This window comes from Rhipicephalus microplus, unplaced genomic scaffold (assembly GCF_043290135.1).
Source record: "Rhipicephalus microplus isolate Deutch F79 unplaced genomic scaffold, USDA_Rmic scaffold_116, whole genome shotgun sequence".
Classification (NCBI taxonomy): Eukaryota; Metazoa; Arthropoda; class Arachnida; order Ixodida; family Ixodidae; genus Rhipicephalus; species Rhipicephalus microplus.
Window position 1 is genome coordinate 410,497 of NW_027464688.1, and position 11,374 is coordinate 421,870.

The window sequence follows — 11,374 nt, forward strand, 5'->3', positions numbered from 1 at the left end:
CGCAAAGAAAAAAGCAACACACCACGCCCGGGAGCGCTCGAACCTCCAACCTTTCGGTTAATAGCCGATCGCACTAGCCAATTCCGCCACGGAAACAGTCGTGCTCCACTTTCACCACCATCAGAACATATCTTCAAAGCTATCAAATCAAAGAAAAAAGCAACAGACCACTCCCGGGAGGACTCAAAACTACAACCTTATGGTTAACAGCCGATCGCGCTAGCCAATTGCGCCACGGAGACAGTCGTGCTTCACTCTCACCACCATAAGAACATATCTTCAAAGCTATCAGCCCAAAGAAAAAAAAGCGCCGCACCACCACCGGGTGGGCTCGAACCTCCAACCTTTCGGTTAACAGCCGATCGCGCTAGCCAATTGCGCCACGGAGACAGTCGTGGTTCACTCTCACCACCATCAGAACATATCTTCAAAGCTATCAGCCCAAAGAAAAAAAAGCGCCGCATCACCACCGGGTGGGGTCGAAACTCCAACCTTTCGGTTAACAGCCAATCACGCTAGCCAATTGCGCCACGGAGACAGTCCTGCTCCACTCTCACCACCATCATAAGATATCTTCAAAGCTATCAGCCCAAAGAAAAAAAAGCGCCGCACCACAACCGGGTGGGCTCGAACCTCCAACCTTTCGGTCAACAACCGATCGCGCTAGCCAATTGCACCACGGAGACAGTCGTGCTCCACTCTCACCACCATCAGAACATATCTTCAAAGCTAGAAGCGCAAAGAAAAAAGCAAAACACCACTACCCAGAGGGCTCGCACCTCCAAGTTTTCGATTAACAGCCGATCGCGCTAGCCAATTGCGCCATGGAGAGTGTCCTGCTCCACTCTCACCACCATCAGAACATATCTTCAAAGCTATCAGCCCAAAGAAAAAAAAGCGCCGCACCACCACCGGGTGGGCTCGAACCTCCAAACTTTTGGTTAAAAGCCGATCGCGCTAGCCATTTGCGCCACGGAGACAGTCGTGCTCCACTCTCACCACTGTCAGAACATTTCTTCAGAGCTATCAGCCCAAAGAAAAAAAAGCGCCGAACCACCACCGGGTGACTCGAACCTCAAACCTTTCGGTTAACAGCCAATCTCGCTAGCCAATTGCGCCACGGAGACAGTCCTGCTCCACTCTCACCACCATCAGAACATATCTTCAAAGCTATCAGCACAAAGAAAAAAAAGCTCCGCACCACCACCGGGTGGGCTCGAACCTCCAACCTTTCCATTAACACCCGATCGCGCTAGCCCATTGCACCACGGAGACAGTCCTGCTCCACTCTCACCACCATCAGAACATATCTTCAAAGCTATCAGCCCAAAGAAAAAAAAGCGCCGCACCACCACCGGGTGGGCTCGAACCTCCGGCCTTTTGGTTAACAGCCGATCGCGCTAGCCAATTGCGCCACGAAGACAGTCCTGCTCCACTCTCACCACCATCAGAACATATCTTCAGAGCTATCAGCCGAAAGAAAAAAAAGCACCGCACCACCACCGGGTGGGCTCGAACCTCCAACCTTTCGGTTAACAGCCTATCGCGCAAGCCAATTGCGCCACGGAGACAGTCCTGCTCCACTCTAACCACCGTCAGAACATATCTTCAAAGCTATCAGCCCAAAGAAGAAAAAGCGCCGCACCACCACCGGGTGGGCTCGAACCTCCAAACTTTCGGTACACAGCCGATCGCGCGAGCCAACTGCGCCAAGGAGACAGTCGTGCTCCACTCTCACCACCATCAGAACATAACTTCAAAGCTATCAGCGCAAAGAAAAAAGAAACACACCACTCCCGGGAGGGCTCGAAACTCCAACCTTTCGGTTAACAGCCGATCGCGCCAGCGAATTGCGCCACGGAGACAGCCCTGCTCTACTCTCACCACCATCGGAACATATCTTCAAAGCTATCAGCCCAAAGAAAAAAAGCGCCGCACCACCACTGGGTGGGCTGAAACCTCCAACCTTTCGGTCAACAACCGATCGCGCTAGCCAATTGCACCATGGAGACAGTCGTGCTCCACTCTCACCACCATCAGAACATACCTTCAAAGCTAGAAGCGCAAAGAAAAAAGCAACACACCACTCCCGGGAGGGCTCGAACCTCCAACCTTTCGATTAACAGCCGATCGCGCTAGCCAATTGCGCCAAGGAGACAGTCCTGCTCCACTCTCACCACCATCAGAACATATCTTCAAAGCTATCAGCCCAAAGAAAAAAAAAGCGCCGCACCACCACCGGGTGGGCTCGAACCTCCAACCTTTCGGTTAACAGCCGATCGCACTAGCCAATTGCGCCACGGAGACAGTCCTGCTCCACACTCACCACCATAAGAACATTTCTTCAAAGCTATCAGCCCAAAGAAAAAAAAGCGCCAAACAACCACCGGGTGGGCTCGAACCTCCAACCTTTCGATTAACAGCCGATCGCACTAGCCAATTGTGCCACGGAGACAGTCCTGCTCCACACTCACCACCATCAGAACATATCTTCAAAGCTATCAGCCCAAAGAAAATAAGCAACACACCACTACCGGGAGGGCTCGCACCTCCAACTTTTCGATTAACAGCCGATCGCGCTAGCCAATTGCGCCATGGAGACAGTCCTGCTCCACTCTCACCACCATCAGAACATATCTTCAAAGCTATCAGCCCAAAGAAGAAAAAAGCGCCGCACCAGCACCGGGTGTGCTCGAAACTCCAACCTTTCGGTTAACAGCCGATAGCGCTAGCCAATTGCGCCACGGAAACAGTCCTGCTCCAACACTCACCACCATCAGAACATATCTTCAAAGCTATCAGCCCAAAGAAAAAAAAGCGCCAAACCACCACCGGGTGGGCTCGAACCTCCAACCTTTCGGTTAACAGCCGATCGCACTAGCCAATTCCGCCACGGAAACAGTCGTGCTCCACTTTCACCACCATCAGAACATATCTTCAAAGCTATCAAATCAAAGAAAAAAGCAACAGACCACTCCCGGGAGGACTCTAAACTACAACCTTATGGTTAACAGCCGATCGCGCTAGCCAATTGCGCCACGGAGACAGTCGTGCTTCACTCTCACCACCATCAGAACATATCTTCAAAGCTATCAGCCCAAAGAAAAAAAAGCGCCGCACCACCTCCGGGTGGGCTCGAACCTCCAACCTTTCGATTAACAGCCGATCGCGCTAGCCAATTGCGCCACGGAGACAGTCGTGGTTCACTCTCACCACCATCAGAACATATCTTCAAAGCTATCAGCCCAAAGAAAAAAAAGCGCCGCATCACCACCGGGTGGGGTCGAACCTCCAACCTTTCAATTAACAGCCAATCACGCTAGCCAATTGCGCCACGGAGACAGTCCTGCTCCACTCTCACCACCATCAGAAGATATCTTCAAAGCTATCAGCCCAAAGAAAAAAAAAGCGCCGCACCACAACCGGGTGGGCTCGAACCTCCAACCTTTCGGTCAACAACCGATCGCTCTGGCCAATTGCACCACGGAGACAGTCGTACTGACTCTCGACACCATCAGAACATATCTTCAAAGCTAGAAGCGCAAAGAAAAAAGCAACACACCACTCCCGGGAGGGCTCTAACCTCCAACCTTTCGATTAACAGCCGATCGCGCTAGCCAATTGCGCCAAGGAGACAGTCCTGCTCCACTGTCACCACCATCAGAACATATCTTCAAAGCTATCAGCCCAAAGAAAAAAAAGCGCCAAACCACCACCGGGTGGGCTCGAACCTCCAACCTTTCGGTTAACAGCCGATCGCACTAGCCAATTCCGCCACGGAAACAGTCGTGCTCCACTTTCACCACCATCAGAACATATCTTCAAAGCTATCAAATCAAAGAAAAAAGCAACAGACCACTCCCGGGAGGACTCAAAACTACAACCTTATGGTTAACAGCCGATCGCGCTAGCCAATTGCGCCACGGAGACAGTCGTGCTTCACTCTCACCACCATAAGAACATATCTTCAAAGCTATCAGCCCAAAGAAAAAAAAGCGCCGCACCACCACCGGGTGGGCTCGAACCTCCAACCTTTCGGTTAGCAGCCGATCGCGCTAGCCAATTGCGCCACGGAGACAGTCGTGGTTCACTCTCACCACCATCAGAAGATATCTTCAAAGCTATCAGCCCAAAGAAAAAAAAGCGCCGCATCACCACCGGGTGGGGTCGAAACTCCAACCTTTCGGTTAACAGCCAATCACGCTAGCCAATTGCGCCACGGAGACAGTCCTGCTCCACTCTCACCACCATCATAAGATATCTTCAAAGCTATCAGCCCAAAGAAAAAAAAGCGCCGCACCACAACCGGGTGGGCTCGAACCTCCAACCTTTCGGTCAACAACCGATCGCGCTAGCCAATTGCACCACGGAGACAGTCGTGCTCCACTCTCACCACCATCAGAACATATCTTCAAAGCTAGAAGCGCAAAGAAAAAAAAGCGCCGCACCACCTCCGGGTGGGCTCGAACCTCCAACCTTTCGATTAACAGCCGATCGCGCTAGCCAATTGCGCCACGGAGACAGTCGTGGTTCACTCTCACCACCATCAGAACATATCTTCAAAGCTATCAGCCCAAAGAAAAAAAAGCGCCGCATCACCACCGGGTGGGGTCGAACCTCCAACCTTTCAATTAACAGCCAATCACGCTAGCCAATTGCGCCACGGAGACAGTCCTGCTCCACTCTCACCACCATCAGAAGATATCTTCAAAGCTATCAGCCCAAAGAAAAAAAAAGCGCCAAACCACCACCGGGTGGGCTCAAACCTCCAATTTTTCGGTTAACAGCCGATCGCGCTAGCCAATTGCGCCACGGAGACAGTCCTGCTCCACTCTCACCCCCATCTGAACAAATCTTCAAAGTTATCAGCCCGAAAAAAAGCGCCGCACCACCAAAGGGTGGGCTCAAACCTCCAATTTTTCGGTTAACAGCCGATCGCGAGAGCCAATTGCGCCACGGAGACAGTCCTGCTCCACTCTCACCCCCATCTGAACATATCTTCAAAGTTATCAGCCCAAAGAAAAAAAAGCGCCGCACCACCACCGGGTGGGCTCGAACCTCCAACCTTTCGGTTAACAGCCGATCGCACTAGCCAATTGCGCCACGGAGACAGTCCTGCTCCACACTCACCACCATAAGAACATTTCTTCAAAGCTATCAGCCCAAAGAAAAAAAAGCGCCGATCCACCACCAGGTGGGCTCGAAACTCCAACCTTTCGGTTAACAGCCAATCACGCTAGCCAATTGCGCCACGGAGACAGTCCTGCTCCACTCTCACCACCAGCAGAAGATATCTTCAAAGCTATCAGCCCAAAGAAAAAAAAGCGCCGCACCACCACCGGGTGGGCTCGAATCTCCAACCTTTCGGTCAACAACCGATCGCGCTAGCCAATTGCACCATGGAGACAGTCGTGCTCCACTCTCACCACCATCAGAACATACCTTCAAAGTTAGAAGCGCAAAGAAAAAAGCAACACACCACTCCCGGGAGGGCTCGAACCTCTAACCTTTCGATCAACAGCCGATCGCGCTAGCCAATTGCGCCAAGGAGACAGTCCTGCTCCACTCTCACCACCATCAGAACATATCTTCAAAGCTATCAGCCCAAAGAAAAAAAAAGCGCCGCACCACCACCGGGTGGGCTCGAACCTCCAACCTTTCGGTTAACAGCCGATCGCACTAGACAATTGAGCCACGGAGACAGTCCTGCTCCACACTCACCACCATAAGAACATTTCTTCAAAGCTATCAGCCCAAAAAAAAAAAGCGCCAAACAACCACCGGGTGGGCTCGAACCTCCAACCTTTCGATTAACAGCCGATCGCACTAGCCAATTGCGCCACGGAGACAGTCCTGCTCCACACTCACCACCATAAGAACATTTCTTCAAAGCTATCAGCCCAAAGAAAAAAAAGCGCCAAACAACCACCGGGTGGGCTCGAACCTCCAACCTTTCGATTAACAGCCGATCGCACTAGCCAATCGCGCCACGGAGACAGTCCTGCTCCACACTCACCACCATCAGAACATATCTTCAAAGCTATCAGCCCAAATAAAAAAAAGCAACACACCACTACCGGGAGGGCTCGCACCTCCAACTTTTCGATTAACAGCCGATCGCGCTAGCCAATTGCGCCATGGAGACAGTCCTGCTCCACTCTCACCACCATCAGAACATATCTTCAAAGCTATCAGCCCAAAGAAGAAAAAAGCGCCGCACCAACACCGGGTGTGCTCGAAACTCCAACCTTTCGGTTAACAGCCGATAGCGCTAGCCAATTGCGCCACGGAAACAGTCCTGCTCCAACACTCACCACCATCAGAACATATCTTCAAAGCTATCAGCCCAAAGAAAAAAAAGCGCCAAACCACCATCGGGTGGGCTCGAACCTCCAACCTTTCGGTTAACAGCCGATCGCACTAGCCAATTCCGCCACGGAAACAGTCGTGCTCCACTTTCACCACCATCAGAACATATCTTCAAAGCTATCAAATCAAAGAAAAAAGCAACAGACCACTCCCGGGAGGACTCAAAACTACAACCTTATGGTTAACAGCCGATCGCGCTAGCCAATTGCGCCACGGAGACAGTCGTGCTTCACTCTCACCACCATCAGAACATATGTTCAAAGCTATCAGCCCAAAGAAAAAAAAGCGCCGCACCACCACCGGGTGGGCTCGAACCTCCAACCTTTCGGTTAACAGCCGATCGCGCTAGCCAATTGCGCCACGGAGACAGTCGTGGTTCACTCTCACCACCATCAGAACATATCTTCAAAGCTATCAGCCCAAAGAAAAAAAAGCGCCGCATCACCACCGGGTGGGGTCGAAACTCCAACCTTTCGGTTAACAGCCAATCACGCTAGCCAATTGCGCCACGGAGACAGTCCTGCTCCACTCTCACCACCATCAGAAGATATCTTCAAAGCTATCAGCCCAAAGAAAAAAAAGCGCCGCACCACAACCGGGTGGGCTCGAACCTCCAACCTTTCGGTCAACAACCGATCGCTCTAGCCAATTGCACCACGGAGACAGTCGTGCTCCACTCTCACCACCATCAGAACATATCTTCAAAGCTAGAAGCGCAAAGAAAAAAGCAACACACCACTCCCGGGAGGGCTCTAACCTCCAACCTTTCGATTAACAGCCGATCGCGCTAGCCAATTGCGCCAAGAAGACAGTCCTGCTCCACTGTCACCACCATCAGAACATATCTTCAAAGCTATCAGCCCAAAGAAAAAAAGCGCCGCACCACCCCCGGGTGGGCTCTAACCTCCAACCTTTCCGTTAACAGCCGATCGCACTAGCCAATTGCACCACGGAGACAGTCCTGCTTCACACTCACCACCATAAGAACATTTCTTCAAAGCTATCAGCCCAAAGAAAAAAAAGCGCCAAACCACCACCGGGTGGGCTCGAACCTCCAACCTTTCGGTTAACAGCCGATCGCGCTAGCCAATTGCGCCACGGAGACAGTCCTGCTCCACACTCACCACCATCAGAACATATCTTCAAAGCTATCAGCCCAAAGAAAAAAAAAAGCAACACACCACTACCCGGAGGGCTCGCACCTCCAACTTTTCGATTAACAGCCGATCGCGCTAGCCAATTGCGCCATGGAGAGTGTCCTGCTCCACTCTCACCACCATCAGAACATATCTTCAAAGCTATCAGCCCAAAGAAAAAAAAGCGCCGCACCACCACCGGGTGGGCTCGAACCTCCAACCTTTTGGTTAAAAGCCGATCGCGCTAGCCATTTGCGCCACGGAGACAGTCGTGCTCCACTCTCACCACTGTCAGAACATTTCTTCAGAGCTATCATCCCAAAGAAAAAAAAGCGCCGCACCACCACCGGGTGACTCGAAACTCCAACCTTTCGGTTAACAGCCGATCGCGCTAGCCAATTGCGATACGGAGACAGTCGTGGTCCACTCTCACCAACATCAGAACATATCTTCAAAGCTATCAGCCCAAAGAAAAAAAAGCGCCGCATCACCACCGGGTGGGATCGAAACTCCAACCTTTCGGTTAACAGCCGATCGCGCTAGCCAATTGCGACACGGAGACAGTCCTGCTCCACTCTCACCACCATCAGAACATATCTTCAAAGTTATCAGCCCAAAGAAAAAAAAGCGCCGCACCACCACCGGGTGTGCTCGAAACTCCAACCTTTAGGTTAACAGCTGATCGCGCTAGCCAATTGCGCCACGGAAACAGTCCTGCTCCACACTCACCACCTTTAGAACATATCTTCAAAGCTATCAGCCCAAAGAAAAAAAAAGCGCCAAACCACCACCGGGTGGGCTCGAACCTCCAACCTTTCGGTTAACAGCCGATCGCACTAGCCAATTCCGCCACGGAAACAGTCGTGCTCCACTTTCACCACCATCAGAACATAACTTTAAAGCTATCAAAGCAAAGAAAAAAGCAACACACCACTCCCGGGAGGGCTCGAAACTCCAAACTTTCGGTTAACAGCCGATCGCGCTAGCCAATCGCGCCGCGGAGACAGTCGTGCTCCACTCTCACCACCATCAGAACATATCTTGAAAGCTATCAGCGCAAAGAAAAAAGCAACACACCACTCCCGGGAGCGCTCGAACCTCCAACTTTTCGGTTAACAGCCGATCGCACTAGCCAATTGCGCCACGGAGACAGTCCTGCTCCACACTCACCACCATAAGAACATTTCTTCAAAGCTATCAGCCCAAATAAAAAAAAGCGCCAAACCACCACCGGGTGGGCTCGAACCTCCGACCTTTCGGTTAACAGCCGATCGCACTAGCCAATTGCGCCACGGAGACAGTCCTGCTCCACTCTCACCCCCATCTGAACATATCTTCAAAGTTATCAGCCCGAAAAAAAGCGCCGCACCACCAAAGGGTGGGCTCAAACCTCCAATTTTTCGGTTAACAGCCGATCGCGCGAGCCAATTGCGCCACGGAGACAGTCCTGCTCCACTCTCACCACTATTAGAACATATCTTCAAAGCTATGAGCCCAAAGAAAAAAAGCGCCGCACCACCACCGGGTGGGCTCGAAACTTGAACCTTTCAGTTAACAGCCGATCGCGCTAGCCAATTGCCCCACGGAGACAGTCGGGCTCCACTCTCACCACCATCAGAACATATCTTCAAAGCTATCAGCGCAAAGAAAAAAAAGCGCCGCACCACCACCGGGTGGGCTTGAACCTCCAACCTTTTGGTTAACAGCCGATCGCGCTAGCCAATTGCACCACGGAGACAGTCCTACTCCACTCTCACCACCATCAGAACATATCTTCAAAGCTATCAGCCCGAAAAAAAAAGCACCGCACCACCACCGGGTGGGCTCGAACCTCCAATTTTTCGGTAAACAGCCGATCGCGCTAGCCAATTGCGCCAAGGAGACAGTCCTGCTCCACTCTCACCACCATCAGAACATATCTTCAAAGCTATAGCCCAAAAAAAAGCGCCACACCACCGCCGAATGGGCTTGAAACTCCAACCTTTCGGTTAACAGCCGATCGCGCTAGCCAATTGCGCCACGGAGACAGTCCTGCTCCACTCTCACCACCATTAGAACATATCTTCAAAGCTATCAGCCCAAAGAAAAAAAAGCGCCGATCCACCACCAGGTGGGCTCGAAACTCCAACCTTTCAGTTAACAGCCGATCACGCTAGCCAATAGCGCCACGGAGACAGTCCTGCTTCACTCTCACCACCATCAGAACATATCTTCAAAGCTATCAGCCCAAAGAAAAAAAAGCGCCGCACCACCACCGGGTGGGCTCGAACCTCCAACCTTTCGGTTAACAACTGATCGCGCTAGCCAATTGCGCCACGGAGACAGTCGTGCTTCACTCTCACCACCATCAGTACATTTCTTTAAAGCTATCAGCGCAAAGAAAAAGCAACACACCACTACCAGGAGGTCTCGAACCTCCAACTTTTTGATTAACAGCCGATCGCGCTAGCCAATTGCGCCATGGAGACAGTCCTGCTCCACTCTCACCACCATAAGAACATATCTTCAAAGCTATCAGCCCAAAGAAAAAAAAGCGCCGCACCACCACCGGGTGGGCACGAACCTCCAACCTTTCGGTTAACAGCCGATCGCGCCAGCCATTTGCGCCACGGAGACAGTCGTGCTCCACTCTCACCACTGTCAAAACATTTCTTCAGAGCTACCAGCCCAAAGAAAAAAAAGCGCCGCACCACCACCAGGTGGGCTCGAACCTCCAACCTTTCGGTTAACAGCTGATCGCGCCAGCCGATTGCGCCACGGAGACAGTCGTGGTCCTCTCTCACCACCATCAGAAGATATATTCAAAGCTATCAGCGCAAAGAAAAAAGCAACATACCACTCCCGGGAGGCCTCGAACCTCCAACTTTTCGGTTAACAGCCAATCGCGCTAGCCAATTGCGCCACGGAGACAGCCCGCCTCCACTCTCACCACCATCAGAACATATCTTCAAAGCTATCAGCCCAAAGAAAAAAAAGCGCCCCACCACCACCGGGTGGGCTCGTACCTCCAACCTTTTGGTTAAGAGCTGATAGCGCTAGCCATTTGCGCCACGGAGACAGTCGTGCTCCACTCTCACCATTGTCAGAACATTTCTTCAGAGCTATCAGCCCAAAGAAAAAAAGTGCCGCACCACCACCGGGTGGGCTCGAACCTCCAACCTTTTGGTTAACAGCCGATCGCGCTAGCCAATTGCACCACGGAGACAGTCCTGCTCCACTCTCACCACCATCAGAACATATCTTCAAAGATATCAGCCCGAAAAAAAAAGCACCGCACCACCACCGGGTGGGCTCGAACCTCCAATTTTTCGGTAAACAGCCGATCGCGCTAGCCATTTGTGCCACGGAGACAGTCGTGCTCCACTCTCACCACTGTCAGAACATTTCTTCAGAGCTATCAGCCCACAGAAAAAAAAGCGAAAAACCACCACCGGGTGGGCTCGAACCTCCAACCTTTCGGTTAACAGCCGATCGCGCTAGCCAATTGCGCCACGGAGACAGTCGTGGTCCACTCTCACCACCATCAGAACTTATCTTCAAAGCTATCAGCTCAAAGAAAAAAAAGCGCCGCATCACCACCGGGTGGGATCGAAACTCCAACCTTTCGGCTAACAGCCGATCGCGCTAGCCAATTGCGCCACGGAGACAGTCCTGCTCCACTCTCACCACTATCAGAACATATCTTCAAAGCTATCAGCCCAAAAAAAAAAGCGCCGATCCACCACCAGGTGGGCTTGAAACTCCAACCTTTCGGTTAACAGACACTCACGCTAGCCAATTGCGCCAAGGAGACAGTCCTGCTCCACTCTCACCACCATCAGAACATATCTTCAAAGCTATCAGCCCAAAGAAAAAAAAGCGCCGCGCCC